The sequence below is a fragment of the Tympanuchus pallidicinctus genome, unplaced genomic scaffold (assembly GCF_026119805.1).
Source record: "Tympanuchus pallidicinctus isolate F22 unplaced genomic scaffold, pur_lepc_1.0 scaffold1, whole genome shotgun sequence".
In the NCBI taxonomy this organism is placed as follows: Eukaryota; Metazoa; Chordata; class Aves; order Galliformes; family Phasianidae; genus Tympanuchus; species Tympanuchus pallidicinctus.
Window position 1 is genome coordinate 70670649 of NW_026294618.1, and position 20291 is coordinate 70690939.

A 20291-nucleotide genomic window follows, 5' to 3' on the forward strand; every position below is an offset into this window, starting at 1 on the left:
CCAGCTGACAAGGTCAAAATGTTCCATAAAAGGTGAGTTTTAGAAGCAGCTCTGGCAGGGTGCAGGATTGGCCAAACCTTGTCATGTTTCCCATCAGCTTCTCAGCCCAGGGCTGCCCTAGCTCTCTGGATGGGTACTCTGCTCTCTTCCTGGAGGAGCAGCAGCCTCAGGGTTTCACTCCAAATCCAGATGAAACCTGCTTTGGAAATACTGATATCTCCTGACAATGGGATTAACCTGTCAACTCAGCTTCCACCGTTTGATCTGTGCTAGCAAAGAGTGCTTAGGTAAAAGCTTTAAATTATGTATCAGAACCCAGAGCTGCTTAGCTCAGTTCCTTGGCTTAGGGGAGTGCTTTGTGCTCCTCATCACTGATGGAGCAAGGAAAGAAATGCACTCCCTGACACAGGCAGCCAGGGTGGACATGGAAGGTATCTAGGGACATCCCTGAGCCTTGTGTCCTTGCTGGCAGATGGCTTTTGGGTTGCTAAATATTGAGACATATTTTCCAGCCAGCTACCCAGGGAAAGCCACTCAGGGACAGGGGCAGACAGTTCAGATAGTCTTGTGTCTAAGATGGATACTGCTAAGCAGGCACTCTGCTTTGGACATCCAGTTCCACAGATACTTTTGTCAAAGGAGACCTAAGGATCTCCGTGGGCTGAACTCCCTTTTGAGCTTCCTTCTACCACTTGTCACCTTGGAGGACAGTAATGCTTTTTACCCATAATTTTACAAGGGAATTTGGCATCATTTATCTCATTTTACAGTTAAAAGAAATCAGGCTCCAAGGACTGAGGTGAGATTTTCTCCAAGTGCCAAGACTGCCAAGACAGTGGAAGAGGCAAAAGAGACTCAGTCCTCTGTATTCCAGGGTGATGCTCCATGCAGGAGGGCATCTCCACACTAAACTGAATTGATGCAGACATCCAAGCACTGTTTAATGTCTGTGTAGCAAAGGGCAGAAGACAAACAGCAGGTCTGCAAATTCTGGTTTTCTGTCTTCTCTCTCTGAGGTGTGACTTGTACCTGAGTCAGCTTTATTAAAATGACGATAATCTAATAGGAAGGAGCAAAAAGCTGATTTGACTGCTGCTGGAGAAAATCATCTAGCAACAATTAAGTATCTATCCATCCTTCCATCTTAAAAGCATGAATAGCACATATATGTGGGGAACATGCCCCTCAGATGGGTGGATAAATGGATTTTCTATTTTTATGGATCTTTTATTTAAATCCTGTAAGTAGTAAGACAGCAATTTTAACAAAAAATATGCTATGCATGGAAGAATTGCTGCTTTTCATCTGCAAAGTTGCAAAGTGAAGAGTTTCCTTTATTTTTACTAATTTTCAATTTGATGCAGATGTGATTCCAATGCTAATTATGCCCCCCACTGTCTCTATCCTCCAGCGAAATGTGACTCCCTGATGTTTCTCATTGTCTTTTGTTTATATTTATAAGAAGTTGATAGAAATCATCTGGTTTTTGCTTCTGTATTGCAGTGGGATTTGTACAGCAGGAACCTGTCAAACTCATGACCTCTGGCACAAGGAACTGCGGCCAGCTCAGGCTGTGGTCACAGCTGGAATCTTGGTATTGAGCTATTTCTCTCTCATCCCCTGCATATCTATGATGAAACTGTTCCTGAATCATGGAAGGATAATCTCAGAGTTAAGGGTAAGCAGCAGGGTCTTCATAAGTGAATTTTGATACCCAGTTTTTCTATACATGCTCTTGCTCAAGATTCCTCTTTCTGTGCCTATTTTTTTATTTTTATTTTCTTTTTTTTTCCTCAAGAAAGAATTAGTAATTCAGATGTGCTGTGAGCATTATTTCACTAATGTTTCCAAAGGTTTGGGACATTCTGGAGGCTGGAACGCTGTCTCAGCACCTACATACTATCTCCAGATCCAGGATCCATTAAATGAAAATGACTTTTTTATAATTTGCTAATGACCTGATCATGACATTCCTCAGATTGGACAGTCTGTGAATATATTTCCATTTGCTAGAGTTTTATTGATATATGAGGCACCTGGATGTATGAGGCATGAGGATCAACCACGTGTGTCAGGGACAAGCAAAGTTTATCTTCTCAGTAGATAAGTAATGGAGTTCATCTTTAATTATATATAATGTACCTGAGCATCTTGTACATATACATGCAACAGAAGTGAAATCATTACCACGAAAAACCATCTGGATTTAAGTGTTGTATAGAAACCATCAGACAAATCAGCTTGCTATCTCACAAGCTAATTCAATTCATTCCATTACTTTAAAGTGGAATATATGGTAAAATTAACAGCTGCACACACAGATTGCGTTCTGCACAGAGGTACAAGAGAAGACTTCCCTGATTCTTAGAGATTTTTATCCTAGTTTTTCTTAAGTTCCACCTTTTTTCTATATTCCTTAGTTCATTCTCTGTTCCCATTGTTTCCCTTCTTCGAACCTGGGGCTGTTGGTGCAAGGACATGTGCACAGTGGTGGCAGTAGTGCTGCTGATGTTCATATTGCAGATGCCATCTACTTCTCTAGAGGGATGGGAGCATCTTTTTCAGCTCTGTGATGAGAGTGGCCTTGATTTGCCTTGCTCTTGCACTCTTCCACTAATTTTCACAGTGAATTTGGATATTTAATGCCTCAGATCTCACTTGCCTGTTTCCTGAGTTGAGCTGCTTTTCATAAACACTACTCAAACACATGTATGTCAGGTAATGAATACTTAGTTTCAAGAAGGATCTTAAAAGCCCTTCAGTGCAAAGCTGATCCCCACAAATGCTAGCAGATACTTCTAGTGGATGTGGTAGCAATGAACTCATGATTTGTTCCAGGAAGCAGAGAGCAGTGTTGCACAGAGATACACTGCCGTATCTACATGGCAGATGCAAGTACATATTAGGTGATCCATGAATTCTTGTGGTTTTCCCTGAATTAGCTCCCCAAGATTTCCTGTTAGCATGTTGATACTTGCCAGAGATCATGTTTTCAGATATGTGCTTATGTGTTGCCAGTTCAAGTCTATGGATGTAGTGGGGACAGAAGGAAGCTTAGCCTTTGTCTGCACTGTGAAAATGTTGCTTCCTGCACCCAGAGCACTGTGCCATAGGCTGCCATGCGCCACAGAACTTGAGCTCATTGAACTAGCTGGTGTGCTAGTTGTATATCTTGTGATGAAAACATATTTGTATGAAGTCCAACAAGAGGTAAGATTAAGGGCTGGGAACTGGGATTTCCTAGTGTCTCTAATCAGTATACTTGGTAAGCCCTGACTGATCACCACTGTTTTCTGCAAAACGTATGTATTAACAGCATCTAATAATAGCAACAGTGATGTTTCTAGCTACGTTTCCTATGTTCAGTTGGGAGAACAGATAAGTAGTGTGGGTATCAAAGTCAGAACTGGAAAAAACTTGCTTGGGTTTCTGATTTACTGGAAAAATGTGAGAGTCAGCTTTGGAAAATACAGAGATATTCACATGACAGTCTGTTTTGGCATGCTGTTCCTTCAGAAGAACACAGAGATTGAGCCAGTGTGATGAATGAATCACTTCCAATCACTAGAGGGCAAAGCTGAAAAGATTGCAACTTCATGTTGCAACCTGCAATCATCCATACTTTTCCACTGAGTATGGAAACCACATGAGATGCCTTAAATTCACCTGCAGCTTCATATTGTTAGTGTAACTTCAATATCAGTGGGTATTTGAGACTTAATATATTGTAAATGAGAGGAGAAAGTAAAAAATATAACATCTTAAATATACTGATGCACAAATATGCTAATTTGTCCACAAAAAAGTTCACATATAGTGAGCATGAAATAAACTGGCTGTGCATTTCTGACAAATCCACATTTCATGCTGCACTCATCACAACCAGTCAGTAGTTAGTGCATGACTTGTGCTGCAACAGCCAACCAGGCAGCCTCCTCTTTGCATGCACCAAGTAAAGCAATGATCCCCAGCTGATTGTTCTCACTTTAAAGCTGCCAAACAGAGAAAGATGTGTAAGAGTCCTAGAATACACTGCACTTCAGTCACCCATTGAGCCTTCAGGAACACTGTCCTACTTCCTCATCTCCACAGCCTACTTGGTCAGATCTCACACTCAGCCCCACAGACACAGATTTGAAGCATCTTCTGCCTCAGAAAGAGCACAGCAAAGTGGGGGCTCTCCAGCTGTAACCTCAGTGGTGCACAGGGAGGAAAGAAAAGTCAGTTTTGTTAAAACATGCTGCTGGTAACAACACCAAATAGGTGACAGTGGAGGAAAAAGTGAATTCCTGTAGCAAAAGCACTAACAACCCCTGCTGCTGTGTCCACCTGCTGCTGTCTTCCTCCCAGCCCTCTCACCTGCCAAGACTCAATGCTGCCCATGGCACTTTGCTTGACAGGCTGATGTGACTCCCTCCTGCTCTGTTTGCCTTCCCTTTTAGAAAATACACCTCTTTTCTTAGGGGACAACGTAGAAGCTGATCATGTCAGGGAAGCAGCACCTATTCCAGCTCTGAAGCCCTACCAACATCTTCAGGTTGAACCTGTCTGGTTTTCAGCATCTCTGAAAACCAGATTGCTGACACATGCACCCAGTCACCCAGGTAGAGCCCTCTGCTGTAGCCTGGGTAAGGCTCTCAAAATCAATTAAATGGCCAGAGGAGACAAAGCTCGACCTAATCCCTTTCACAAACCCACATGAAGTGATGGGGCATAGTCTACCTCTTCCACTAGAAGCGCTCTGGGTGTCTGTGTGAAACATTGCAGGCTGTTCCCAGCCAGCATCAGGTAAGGAAGATGGTGCAGAACAAATATAGTTTTAATCCACGGGTAATGTATTTTTACTGAAATTCAGAATATCTGGGGACATCCGGGAACCAACAATATCTCATTTTGTGGTTTCAGGCAGCACTTCTCTGTGTCTTCATTAGTTCATTTGCAAAAATGCAGTGCTCATACAGATATTTGGAACCCACATAATTCAGAGCATTTTAGTCTAAACACCATAGACTTCACTAGGTCAGTGAGTAAAAAAAGGGCCCAGAGACTTGAAGTGAATTGCCCAGAGTCTAATAGCAGCCTCGGGATGGATCTGATATTCCAGATCTCCAAAATCATGCAATAATCTTTTATTCACTAGATAGTATTGCTTCCCTGAAGCTGATATAATGATATCCACTAATGAGGTTGCTAGGTTTAATTAAAGCTGGTAGAGTGCATTACGTAGAAGGAATGAAATTACTGTTTCATTATTGTATATTATAATAATTACAGAATAGCTAGACTTCTGCATTAACCACAGAGAGATACCACCTAAATTCTGTATCCTTGTAATTAGTTAGACACATTGCACAGGAATTGCAGCAGACAAAAGGACTGATGGTGCTCAACATCAAGTGTTAGTACTTACTTGAAACCTTCTGGGCTTTTGGTTACTGCATTTTTTATTACATGTTTAAAATAAAATTAGTCGAGAATGAGATTTTAATCATGGAATGGCTGATTCTTTGAAACCTCAAATTGTTACTGAAGGTCTCTTTTAAGATACAGAGATATGTGCCAAAATACTTGGGTGAGGGGAGACTTCAAAATACTGAAGTATGAAATGTGGTGTCATAAAAATTTAAGGAAAATACTCTGCATTGTTTCCAATCCTAACTGACTCCTAGCTGAAAAATGTGAACTGAATTTAAGGCAAAGCTAAAATTGGAATAAACAATAAAACAGCTAAAATCGGAATAGAAAATTTCTAAATTACTCCATTTGGGTTTGTTTACCCCTTCATTATAAATTTACAATTGCATTACTACAGAGTGACACATGTTCTTTTAGCAGATGGATTTCCCTGAGGACCAGATGTTGATCCTGTAAGTGTACCCTCAGAGAAGATAAATATAAGCTGCATAGAAAGATCTGCAATCTTGGCACACACTAAAAAGCACCTTGTTTCATAGAATTCCACTCTGAGTCTTCTTGTGCTACGTTATGAAAGTAAGGGCATCAGAATCAATTCCATAATTTGCTTGCCTGATACTTTTGCACATATTTATTCCCTGAAATGCTATCCAAGGACAACAGCAGCATGCAATACAGTTCGAATGCATCGGCTCTTCTTCTGTGAGGACACAAGCATATTGGAAGCCACTCCTCACCTGAGCGCTCCCCAGCACAGAGGTGGGTTAGGGTGAATACCTTGACCTTGGAGAGCAGAAACCATTCCAGAGGTCCCACTTTAGTACCCATGGTGATGAGATAGTCATGCTGCCCAAACCATCTTTAAATCTTATAGAATTGGCATGAAAGGAAATAGCTAAATGAGTTTATAGCTAGCAGCCTGAGCAGTATATAAATAGCACCAGTCTTTTTTGTTGTTGTTTCCTATTCCTTGCAAGCGAGAAAACCAGGAACAAGAACAACAGCCATAACAAGTATTGCGTAAGTCTCATTTTTCTTGTTGTAATTAACAACACATACAATTAGAAACTGCAGAGAAGATTCCTGCCCTGTGCAGACTGAATGTTCACATACTGCAATAAGATGCAGCCCATAAAGCCTAAAAATGTTTCCTATATTCGGTAACATTTTTGTCTCCTTTCCTCCCTTCTACATTGCAAATAGGGCAAGACTTCCTATTTTTGTCTGACTGCTCAGGTCTTTGTGGTTCACAGCAGAGCCACAGATTTTGGGGGGTTGTCTTGAGTACTCCATTCTTAGCAGATTCTCCAAACACGCTGGATCATTTCAGTCTTTGACTACAGTCACACATCATGTAGACAGAAGCATGCACAGGCACTCAGATAAAGAAATTCATATTCCTGGTTACACAGAACAACAAACTGCTTACAACAGATAAGGAGGTGTGCATGTCTGTGTCCAACTGCTCATTTGCTCTTCTGAGCACATCTTCAATTGTGCAATTTACTACCAGCCACAAACAGAAGCAACAAACTTTCTATTGACTGCCAATAGCTTTAAGTTAGGCAAAGGTAGCTTTTCTAATAACCATTCTCAAAAGAACTTCAGCTTAAGACTATGCTGTCAACTCCATTACTTATGAAAACTTGTATATATTTGATATAGTTCAGCACGTGGGATATAAAGACTCCATACACAAAATATCTCAAAGCATTATACAGAAAAAGTGGGATGCCAGGAAATGTACTTCCGGCCCCTGGAAGGAGGCAAAAAACAAGGCATGGATTTTTTGCCTTCAACAGAAGGATCATATAACCATGCTGCAACACTTAGGTACTTTTGCAAAGCTGGAGCCTAGGAGCCCAAGCAGGGCTCACATGTATCACCTGCATCCCAAAGACAGAGCCTCAAAACTTGCTTGATCTCACAGTTCTGGCCAGTTTCGCAAGCTAATATTCTGTCACAATTGTTTTGGCAGAGACCAAACCAGTAAATATGTCCTCAGAAGGTCAAAACTCTCATGAAGTGGTGAGAAGTCTCTTTTACACAGTCACCCCTTTGCCCACACAGGGCTAGGGCCTTGGACAAGTGCAAACCTAATTTCCAGAACAGTGCCTGGCCATCAGCAAGTACAGCTTCCTGAGTTACATGGCCCTGAAATCATTATTTGCATCTCTGTCATTTTTCCCATTGTTCTCAAGGGATCTACTAGGGACATGGGAGGGTCTATGCCTGGTCTATACATGTATGAGGTCCAGGGTAAGATAGCGCAGTTTCAGTGAGAGATCCTGAAGAAATCTCATGCTTAGGAGTGCTGAAGTCAGAAAAGAGTACCAAGAGTATCCATGGGTCCCAATGAGATGCATTCCAGAGTCTTGAAGGAACTGGCTGATGTAGTTGCCACCAACTCTCAATGATATTTGAAAAGTCATGGTGATCAGGTGAAATCCCTGGTGACTGGAAAAAAGGCAACATCACACCCATTTTTAAGAAGGATGGAAAGGATGACTTAGGGAACTGCCAACCTGTTAGCCTCACCTCTGTGCTGGGGAAGGTCATGGAGCAGATCCTCCTGAAATCTATGCTAAGGCACATGGAAGAGAGGGAGATGATATGGAATAACCAGCATGGCTTCACCAAGGACAGGTCCTACCTGACCAACCCCGTGGCCTTCTATGATGGTATAAGTGCATCAGTGGATAAGGGAAGAGACACTGGTGTCAAAAGGCCTTTGACATGGTCCCCCACAACATTTTTCTCTCCAAATTGGAAAGATGTGGATCTGATGAGTAGCAGGTTGTGACGTTGTACCCAGAAAGTGGTGGTCAATGGCTAAATGTCTGGATGGAGATCAGTGATGAATGGTGTCCCTCAAGAGTCAGTACTGTGACATTAATATCTTCACTGATGACATTGATAGTGGGATTAAGCACACCTTGAGCACATTTGTGGGTAACACCAAGCTGTGTGGTGTGGTCAACACATCCAAGGGATGGGATTCCATCCAGGGGAACCTAGACAGGCTCAAGAAGTGGGCCCAGGAAAACCTCATGAGGTTCAACAAAACCAAGTACAAGGTCTTGCACCTGGGTTGTGGCAATCCCTGCTATCAATTCATGCTGAGGGATGTAAGGATGGAGCATAACCCTGCTGAAAAGGACTTGAGGATACTGGCGCATGGCAAGATGGACACAAGCCAGTAATGTGCCCTTGCAGCTCAGAAAGCCTACTGTATCCTGGACTGCACCAAAAGAAGTATGGTCAGCAGGTTGAGGGAAGTGATCTTGCCCCTCTACTCTGCACTAGTGAGACCTCATCTGGAGTACTGCATCCAAATATGGAGCCCTCTGTACAGGAAAAATGTGGACCTTTTAGAATGCATCCAGAGGAGGGCCACAAATGTGATCCAAAGGATGGAACTCCTCCCTGTGAGGAAGCTGAGAGAGCTGGGGCTGTTCAGCCTGATAAAGAAAAGGCTCCAGGGAGACCTGGAACAGCCTTTCAGTATCCAAAGTAGAGCATTAAGAAAGAAAGGGACAAACTGTTTTGCAGGATCTGTTATGATAGGACAAGAGGAAATTGTTCCAAACTGAAAGAGAGGAAACTTAGATTAGATTTAAGGAATATATTTTTTCCACTAAGTGTGGAGAGACACTAGAATAGGCTGCCCAGAGAGGTGGTGGATGCTCCATTCTTGGAGAATCTCTAAGCACCGTGATCTAACTGTAGGGGAGTTGAACTAGATGACCTTTGGGAGTTGCTTCTGACTCCAGTGATTCTATGATTCTATGAAGAGTGAAATCCATGATGCTGGGAGGATTTGAAAGAATGAATTCATTTCTCAAAAGAGTGTTCCACATGGAGAGAAACACCACCATTTTCTCCAAGGAAGGGCTGATCTAGCTCAAGGGCTCAGCTGATGAATATGTTAAATGCTAGATCCACCCCCCTTTCTTCAGCATTTCCTACCAGCTATTTTAGGCAGCACCTGATTGGCATGCTGCCTGCTTCACCCCACAAGCTAGGGCCTCTCACCCATGCTCTCCTCCAGGCAAGAGGCTGTGCTGTGGGTATGGGGTGAGGGCCAGGCCACAGTTCCAAGCTGCATAAGGGGGCAAGATATAACCCCAGATAAATTTGAAAGGGTGGTGAGGCTGAGGCACATGTTGGGCATCCAGATCCATGCATCTGAGCCATGATTTTCAGTGGGGCATCTCAGGTCAGAGCTCCAAGTCCTTCTGCCCTCTCCAACTAGACCTTCTTTTCTGCAGAGACAGCCATCAGCCACAAGCAAGCCCATCTGGTGGGCTAAACATTAATTCCATCAGTTTAACACACAGAATTGAGCCACATCCAGCCAGGAAATCGGGAGCTTCAGCAATTTGCATTCATGCAGGAAATGCTTCTGTGCCAGTGGCAAAGCCACAACAACCAAACATTAGTTTCCAAGAGTGCCAAAGATAACATCTTCTTAAGCAGCAAATATAGAGACTTAATTTAATGAGTTGTAACATAGCAGCTCTTCAGAATGTCTGAGAAACTCTTGTAGAAAAGAAATACTGTTCACATGAAAATGAAAGAGGGGGGGAAATTCAGGCATCCATTATTTTCTTACCTTCCCTCTGCTCATGTCTCCCCTTACTTGTTATCCTCTTACTTTCACCTTTTCCTGAAGCTCATTGCATCATTATGGCGATCAAAGGGAGAGACGGAGAACACTGAAGAAGAGAGAGAATGCCCACAGCTGCATGTTATCAGCAAGGTAGCAAGGTCTGCTTAGCTTCAAATTAAGGCTGGTCTTGGTGAAAGCACTGATCTGAGATCTGAAGGGAAGCCTGGAAGCAAAAAAGGCTAAAGCAGGCAAAGAAATAGCAAAATACTTTAATTGAGAGAGTGTAAGAAATGGATGGATACCAAAATGTCCCAGTATTTACCTCGATTTTAATGATTTATCTACCTGGGTTATAGGTGGAAAGCTCATGTAAACAGCTGCTTTTGTATGTTTCCAAGGCCTCTTGGCTTCTGTCAGGGGATTTACAGAAAATAATCTTCTTACAGTTTTTCCGGATGATTTTCATAGCTGGAACCACAAGCTAGCAGTCATGTAAAGATGCATGTATACAAGTGGCCATTTTCTAAGCTCAAAAACATCTTGAGCTTCATTCTGGCTCTAAGCAAACACCCATAATGGTTGTTATGCTATCTGAGGGGTTCACCCTTCTGCAATTATTTCTGGCTCTATCCTAAGACTAAAAACAATTGCCTCCTGTCAGATTTACATCTAAAATATTCAACATCTTGTTCTTCAGTGCTTGGTGCTTATCAAAGAAGCAAAATATTGCCGTGAAATAGACTGTGCTAAGGATCCAAGAGGGAACTTAAATTCATGACAGCTGTGATACAAGAGATGCATTTTACTTTCAAAACAGTATTTTTTTTTTCTACTGAAAAAAAATAAATGTAGAGTGAAATGCACAGAAAAATGTTTTGTTATAACTGGACCACCAGTTATCATTTTTTCCAAGCTAAGCCTTCTCATACAGAGACGATTCAACAGAAGCACAGAAAAAGCTTTTTGTTACACTGCACAATAGCTCCAACAAATCAATTTCTAGCAATTGGGTCACTTTGCACATAAGATGAGATTCTTAAGTCCACGAGGTAAATTCTAATTTGAATATTCTGTTCTTCTTTTCTATAATGGGGAGCTAAATGATGACAATAATGAAGCAGAACATGAAAATATTATAACTGGCACTTCAAATGACTCTTTTTTTTTCTTTCCCCCAATGTGAACATGCATTATTTTCAGTCTAGCTTCCAGAATATGGCTACATACATGTGAAATGTCACCAGGCTAATGCTATTGTACTAATTGGCCAAATAATGAACAATTGCAGAGCCTACTCTAAGCACGCCTGGAGGGTGACTCTTCCAAAGCAGAGCTAAGACACACTGCCAGTGCACCAGCTGCACAGGAAAAGGCCTGTGAGGCTGTGCCTATTCAATATCCAAAGGGAAGAGTGCAAACACACCAAGCAATTCAGCACATCCTCTGTCAGAATTTCTGCATCTATATAAAAAAAAAAATTTTAGAAGGGCCTCTCAATGAACTGCCATGTCTAGGTGTAATTTAACTTGGTTTAGAATCTGATCCAAATTTCTTCCCATCCTTATTATTTTACATTTTCACACAAGACTTCATGATTATTGGTTTGGAACATTAAAATGCAAATGATAGAGGAAGCAATACATATTTAAATGTACAGTGTCAGCTTGGTATAAAAGCCCTTCTGGAACAGAATGACACTATTTTCTTCTGTAACTTCTAAAAGTGGCAAAATAAAAATGAGAGGGAAAAAAAAAAGATTGGGTCTATTTGTATTCATGCTTTATTGGTCATGCTGAAAGAAAAAGCTTAGTAAATAAGTCTGGGAAGGGTAGCAGGGGGAGAAAAACAGTCATTAGTGTAAATGCAACCCACAGCTAACTGTGACTTCCCAGTCAGTGCAGGGAGGAGGAGAGAACACAAGGAGCATTAGATTTGATACAAGAGTAACCTCCTCTCACAGAATAAAAAAGAGGAGTTTTGACTTGTCTTTGTCATTTCTGCAATCAATACATTCTCCAAGTAAACACAAAAGAGAAAGAGAAAAGAAAGGACGAAGCAGGGCAGAATGCAAAAAGGCTCTCTGCCTCCCATCCCATCCTTGTGGGATGCCCTGTTATTTTGCTAATCTAACTTCTGTCTAAGAAGTGACAGAAGGTCACTTATTCTCTCTGTGCATTTTAAAAGCTTGTATGGTTTCCAGGGTAATTCACATTGCTTCCCACTTTACCTTTTTATTAACAGTGCCATATTCAGTTTCCTGAAGAGATAAACCAATATTTAAAAAATGTGCAAGGTATTTTTCATAGTCTAAAGCTGTAACTCATCTCTGGGTACCTGTGCATTCCCTTTTTTTACTGATTTTCTGCACCTTTTACTTATGCAGCCATGAAATGTCCATGCTAGCTCTTGCTCCATTAGACATGGCTCTTCATCCCATGGAGAGAATAACATGGTTGGGATCTGTTTTAGCAAATGTGAATGTTTATTAGAAATATCTCCCAAAAATAAATCTCTGTGCTTAGTCTCTAAAATCCATGAAATTAAGGAGTGTCAGAACACAGGCCTGGGTCAGTTCGTTTATAGAACAGCATGTCTTAGTGAACTGACAAAGTCAACAGAAAACCTGATTCAAGGACCCCTGTGAGCATGCAATTGAACACTGGTAAAAACAATCCCTCTCAGGTAGAGATTAAGTCAGTTCCCAGAATTTAGTCTGAATGTGTTGTCAAAAAACATTTTTTTGCTAGAGAAGTTGTTTCTTTATTTTCTTTTGGCAGGATAGTTAGTGGTAAAGATGGGACAATAACAGTCTTGGCTGACATAGGCTAATGACTTGGCAAAGCTGCAGAGTGCACCAGCCCTGGTGAGGGCAGAATTAGAAGCTTTGAAACTTGTCTCTTTTGCAAGTACTTACATTTCAATTATCACATGATTGGAATTCCAGAAGGTTGCAGCGTAACAAATTTGAAAAAATATTAGGAAAAATATCTCTTTAGGAAACTTGGAATTATTACCCTTTAAGTTATAACTCCGGCAATACTCTAAAGAGAACATTCACAGGGATCAGACAGTCTTGAAAAGAGACAGCACTAAGCTTACAAATTCTGAGCTGTATTTCTATTTGTAGATAATCAAGCCATAAGTGAATTAGCATGTTAGAGTTCACTGCTGGCATTTCCCTTTACCACCAGATCAGGCATCCTGTGCCCACTCTAAGGACACGATCACCACATCAGGGCTGCAGCCAGCAGGATGAGTGCCTGGGTGGTAGTTGCTCTTTTTCTGCTACTCTTTTCCTTTGGCACATGGAAAACTGCTGAGCCATGAGTACACTTCAGAATCATAGAATTATTAAAGTTGGAAAAGATCTCTAAGATCGTCTAGTTCAACTGTCCACCTATTATCAATGTTGCACACTAATTGTGTTCCTATGCACCACACTTACATACTTCATGAATGCTCCAGGAACAGTGATTACACCAACTATCTGGGCAGCCTTTTCCAGTGCCTCACCACTCTTTCTGAGAAGAATTTACTCCTAATATCCAACCTGATGTTCCTGCAGCTTAAGGCCATTTCCTTTCATCCTATCACCATTACTTGGGAGAAGAAACCTCCCCCCATCTCATCACAACCTCCTTTCAAGGAGTTAAAAGAGGGATGAAGTCTCCCCTGAGCCTCCTCTTCTCCATACAAAACAATCCCAGTTCCCTCTCTCACTCTTCAAAAAGATGTCTTCTATAATGCTGATTTATGGTTATAAATATAAATTAATTCCAAATAGTGTCACCCGTGCCTCTGTTCATCCCCACACAGGCATTATTCAAATGAAAGGCTGCCTGTTCCCCGGAGTGGATCCAACTTGAACCAGGCAAGTCTTGCTCTGGGACTCCAGCTTCCTGTGCTAGTCAGTGAATTACACTGGAAATTATGATGAATGTGAATTAAAATATTCTGTGAAAACACTCTGAAAAGCTCTTCTTCATCAGCTGAATGTCAGCAACAGGGCAATGATCACGATAGTAAATCTGATTCTATGCTCCAGAGGATCCAGTCAGTTCTCTAATGCCTTTCTGGAGAAGCTGCTGTCCCCAAATCAAGACAGTTACTTATTTGTGCTCCATTTGGCAAGGGTCAGACTGGCCAGGCATTCTGTTTCCTTCTAAATCACCCCTTTCAAAATAGGCTTTGATTTGCCGTGTTCTGAGTGTCTTTATGGCTCCCTATTGATTGCTGAGAGAGTAAAAGATTTCCTTCCCAGACTTCCATCACAAATGGCCTTGCCTGGAGAGTATTCTGATACTAACAGAGGAATTTTGTCCTTGTTGTCTTCACTCTAGAGCACTTCCACAGATCAGGAAATACGAAGTTATTATCTCTCATTACAACGAAGAACTTTTTTCTTCATAAACTGACACCAGCGTACGAAGTCCATAGGTCAACTCAGCTTTTTCCCAGACATTCCTTAGTTTGCAGATTTTTCACGTATCCACTCACCTGAGTGTCTTCTTCAGCATCTCCTTCCTGACTGAATCCTCTTCCTTGGATTCACATCTCCTGGCCTTTGCAGTCACTTCATTTTTCTTCTCCATTATTTCCACTATAACTTATGAAGATCTATTTTGTTTTGTTTCCTACCTGCTGCTATTCTTTTCACTCAGTAACTTGCTTCTAAAGAGCAATAAGAATGGAAATTAAAATGTACCTTGTATTTTCCTAAGAAGCATCCAAAGGTGCAATGAGCAGCTACCTTAGTAAAACTGAGCAAGCTACTGCTACCTTGAGCCACTCTGCAGTCCCGTGCTACCCCTCTTTAATGGGAATTAAGAGGTCATTGAGGCTCAGAGACAGCCATGAAGTACAATTGAGGCACACATTCCAGAAAAATACAAAATGTGGTAACAATTCTGTTATATGTTTTTGCTCCAAAAGTGTACCTATTTTCATAATGATCCGTCCTGTTTTCAGCTGAGGCAGCACTAACAGTATACTGGTGTTTTCGTTATTGATGGGTATGCACCCAGGGCTGGGTCAAGCCTTAGCAAGAAAGAGCTATCACCAAGAGGGCACAGGGGACAGGGTAGAACCAGGGCAGGCAGCCTGAATTAGGCCAGGAGAAGACCATAAAGCTTTGGGGAGTTAAACCACAACATTATCCTTGCTGTTTCTCACAGGGTAGTAAAATATGGATAAGTTGTGGTAAATCTCATCCTCAAGGCATAGATTTGGCAGAAAGGTAATAATTAAAGATAATCAGATGACAAATTGTGTGTTTCTGTTTAGCTATCCAGGATGAGCAGGATATCTAAAGCTGCTTAACAAAGCACTAGTTTTGCAGCATTCATAATCTGCTGATAGAGATCTAGTCATGCCATACCACTGAAGCCTTGATTTTTAGAACAGGGTTAGATGTGTATGTGGATAACCGCTAATCACTAGCAGTTACATTAGATACATTTTTGTTTTGTTTTGCTTTAAGCAGGGATACACAGCTTCTCTGGGCAAGGTAAACATGAGCAAAGGTAGGAAGAAATTTCAGCATAGTTTCAGTTCTGTCACAGAGCACAGGTACTGACCTTGTGCTTGAAACCAAGAAGGTAAGTGTGATGGCACCCTTCATCACCGAGGACCTTCAGGTTCTGACAGGGTGGGGACTGCTTGCCTTCATTAACCTGTGATACTGCACTTCTGTCAGCAGCCTGATGTGTCTTCTCCTCCATTGTAACTTGTGCTTCCTCTAGGAACTGCTCTTAAGCCCATTTTGCTTTTCAGTCAGGATTCAGCTCTGGTCCTCAGATATGCATGGAGGTGGCTTGACACATCACAAGGTGATAAGTCAGGCTACACGTCTGGTAGCTTGGCTGGCTGACTCAGCTCCTCTGCCTCTCTCACAGTCTCCCAGGCTGGAGCATCCCATGGGCTGTGCCCAAGCTCTGGGGAGGCCAGCACAAAGCCCTCACCTCACCCACATGGGCCTGGCCAGAAGCTGGACATCTCCTCCCAGCTGCTGTCTGCATGGCCTCTGTGGCTGGTGGTAACAGGGCAGGCAACACTGTCTGATTCATCCCATTTAATCCAGGAATAGTGGTTAGTGGGATGAATCACCGTCTGGCACTGCCTCCATTGACTGCAGAATGAATTAGGCAATGAACTTAGGTGAGATGTTTCATCCCTAAGAGAACTAAAATTAGGTTCAATTAATCCCACCATGTTTTGCAGTGTGATGAGGAAGGCTAAAGATGGCACATTATTTGTAGAGAGATACTTTTACTCACCTCAGTAAAATAAAATCACTTTGTCATTTGTTTTCCAGCTGTGCTATTTGTTCGTACGTGTGGATTGCTGTTTTCTAATACTGCAGGTAAAATGAGAGGAGACACCTAAACCACTGATGCAATATTGCCAATTGTTTGTATCTTATTTCTGGCTTCTAACAGTATGTGCTATTTCTTGAAGCCTTAGGCATTGAAAACAAATGAGAATATCACCTTTCTTTTTTATTATAAACCAGAAGTTTATACTTCTAGTCATCTGGAAAACAAGTGTAAAAAAAGCAAGATTTGAGAGTTCTATGCAAGCCAAATAAAAAACAGCAAAAACCCACAACAAAGGCAAGTAAAGACTATAAAGACTACCCTGCAAATACTGAATAAGAACTACTGTCCTTCATGTCCTTCATGACACGTATGTCATGAGTTATGCTCATGACATATATGTTTACAAAAAAAGCAGAACGGTCCCTGAGATTACTGTAAACACAAACAGTTTAAAAAAAAAGGTCTTGAACTGTAGTATCCATTATGGCACAGTCAATGAATGGCACCAAAAACATTAGCTTTGCATCTGCTCCTTTATGAGCCAGACACTCTAGGATTTCCATTCTATTTTTTCCACACACAAAGCCCATAGGCAAAACTGAGAGTCCATCTCTGACTGCTGCTTTGTAATTGAGCTGTTGTGTGAAAGCAGGAGAGAGCTCAAAAAGGTCCTCTGGCCTTCTGTGCTTCCCTGCAGTGCAGCCAGTGGGGTCCTAGGACACACAGAAGAGTCATGCAGTACTGGGCAAGACAAAATAACCCTGCTTTGACTTGTTGCCCCTGTAGTTACCAATTCCTTCAGGGAATCCTCAAGGCTCTATTAGCTGCAGGTGAAAGTCTTCACCTCTTCCACCACAAAAAATCCCCCCAAAAGATAATCTACTTAATTTCATGCACGTGACTTACTGTTCAGTCCAACTCTTGAGGAAGCCAGTAAAAGTTAAGACTTGAATAATAAGGAGGATTAATCTAACAGTGTATCTTTTATTTTAAAGGATGAATTAAGATGCCACAACCACCCTTGAAGCAAGTAACACATAGCAGTGCAGTTCTCAGAAGCAAAGTGCCATAAGAATGAAGACACTGGAGTGGGAATTCAAAAGGTTTTCCTTACATTTTACTGACTTCTAAATAGAGGTGCAGGTACTTATCATTATCTTAAAACGAAACTGGAGAACTACTTGGTGCACACCATAGAATCATAAAATCTTTTGATTTGGAAGAGACCCTTAGAGGCCAGCTAGTCCAAGTCCCCTGCAATGAACAGGTGCACCTACAGCTAGATCAGATTGCTCAGAGCATTGTCCAGCCTGACCTTGAAGGATCCATGGATGTGACATCCACCGCCTCTCTGAGCAACTTGTCCCAGTGCCTCACCACCCTTATTGTAAAAAACTTCCTGCAGCCTAAATCTCTCCTCTCCTACTAGTTGGAGAGTGAGCAGGACTCATGTCTTGACAGTTGATTTCTGTCTTATTTGAGCATGCCACTGCGATTCTAGACTTAGTTAAGCAGTGGTATTTGAAATGGACTCATTCTGCTTCACCTATTGTGGATGACAGAGAGCTTAAATCGTCTTAGAAACATTCTGAAATTCTGCAAAGCGAGGAATTATACATGGCTACGAATGATGACTAATATTATTCTGAGTCACTGACTGTGTTACCAAAGATAGTTTTAGTAAAATGAATATGCAGAAAATAAGGCTGATCCTGCAAAACCCACAGATCTTCCACTGTGTATGCTCTGCATATGAGCACACCGAATGGTGCACTGGGATTTTCCCAAGCACCCCACCACTGCCTGCTCCAGCCTGCTTCAAAGTGATGCAAAATGCCCAAGCCAGGCCATGGTTGAGGGCTTTGGATGTCTTGCTGTGTCTTCTTGTTATGTATGAAAAAGCAGAAGGGCCTGAAAGAGAAAAGAAAAAGGAATCTTGCCCACAGTCAGAGGAAATGTTGGGCCGTGATGCTCTGGCTGGCCATGTTGCACTCAGAAGCACTGATGGATGTCAAGCCAGTGAGCTAGCCATCTGGTACCCACAGCGTGCTGCAGCAGGAAGAAAGGAGAGCTGTTCTCCAGCAGCGCTGTGGCCAAGCAGCCAGCAGCAGTGACAACCAGGGAAATGTCCTTATTCTTTTGGCAAAAGCCTCTCTGTGCATCCGTATGTCTGTTCCCTCACCCACCCCCTGTCTGAATGAGAAATCAGAGCCTTCCTGACATGAGGCAGCACGTGCCAGATGCTGAGCAGTCAGCAAGGCAGATGCTGCCAGGGGGACAAAAGAGATAATCATATAAATACTTAAAAGCTCTTTTTAATCAAAGTGCTCATTGTCCTTTTTAAAAGGAAGGTACTTTTTAATAGACATTTAATTCATTTTGAAGGCGAGGAAAGGGCGGAGGTAATATTTCTTTATGAGCATGAGATATTATTTTCCTTTCATAAAACATAATAACTTAGTTGAAACTTTTTATTTTCACAGTGATTTTTCCCCGAGGGAGCTTATGAGGTGAGAAAATTTGGGGCTGACTGTCTCCAATATTTGCTTTTATTATTCATTTCTGTATTTATTTCTAATATTTCTAATGAAGGGCATATAGATTATACATTTTTCTTTACTGCATATGCAGCAAAGCTAAAGGGGAAGCACTTGCCTCTCCTAGAAGAGGAACAGCTGCTTTTGGGAGCCGCAGTACTAGCTTTGCCTGCTGCTTTGTCTGCTGCATGGAGGAAAGGTAGAGGGATGGCAGCAGGACGTGACATCCCGGGTTGAAGTGCATGCATGCTCCATCCCAGCCCCTCTGCCCTCTCTGCTCCCTGTGAGGATGCTGGCACTGATCACATGCCCACCATGGTCCTAGGGGCTGGTACCATCTGCACTGAGACTGATGAGTTGGGCTCTGCATGCCAGTGGTGGGCAGCACAGGCAGTGCCTGGCCCACTCAGCTGATGTGGAAGTAATGACAGGGGGAGAAACCTTGTTTTGTCATTTTCCTGAGCATGTCCCAGATAAATGCTTCCCTATCTCCTCTCGTTTGTGAATGCAGCGTTCATGATGGCCCCTACAGCAAATCCACCACTGGCGGTGCCAGTTTCTGTGCACGGCTCTGCTCTGAGCCCTCCCTCTGTATCTGAAGGGCCCAGCCACAGTCTGCTAAAGCATCTTATTTCTGGTATGTAAATAGCATGAGATCAGTGTCGTCTCTCACATCGCACAGCCTATGCACTAAGCATCTCTTTACTGTGGCACAAGCAATTCAAAAAGGTGAAGCTGGCTTAACAGGCACAGACAGACCCAGTGCTGAATCTCTTACTCTAATTTTGTTTCCTCTAACTCAGAAAGCAAGGCCAGAATTTCACCTGGTGGTGGATTTTGCCCAGCTCAAACAACAGCATTCAACATGGCCCAGGATGATTACTCAGCAGCATGTCCCACATGCGTCACAATTCTGTGACTGGTAGCTGCCAGATTGTGCCTCTGGAGAGGGCAGAAACAGGCAATATTTTAGAATATTTCTGTCTTTGGGAGAAAGCAGACATGAAGCATGCAAGAGGCAACGTCCCTGGAGAGGACAGGTTAAACATAGCAATGTCCTGTTTTGGCTTGGACCTTCAGTGCACACTCAGTGCACACTTACTAGCCATTACCTCAGGATCATTGAAGTTGGTCCCCTATCCACACAAAGTGAAGAAAAACAAAGCAAGTCAGGAAGTGGAGAGAAGCCAGGCTGTTCTCATCCTGGTGAGAGCTGAAGCACACAAACACTGACAAAATCCTCTGTAGGAATCACAAGAACTTGTAGCAGAGGCTATGCATTCATGCTATTCATTCCAATTTGAATGGGCACTTGATCCTCTCCTGGCAAGCAGGGGATGTTGAGTGGTGTGGTGAGGTCACTGCCAGGTCTCTGGGGCTCCGTCCATGTGAGAGAGCTGTGCACTGGAA

General features: G+C 42.3%; 1 long non-coding RNA gene across 1 annotated transcript; it reads left to right on the plus strand.

Moving 5' to 3' along the window:
* Positions 1–1509: 1509 nt before the first annotated feature.
* LOC128082261 (uncharacterized) lies at positions 1510–18854 on the plus strand. Its single transcript, XR_008207600.1, has 3 exons — positions 1510–1678; positions 6071–6184; positions 18828–18854. It is a non-coding gene; the product is annotated as an uncharacterized LOC128082261 (long non-coding RNA).
* The last annotated feature ends 1437 nt before the right edge of the window (positions 18855–20291 follow it).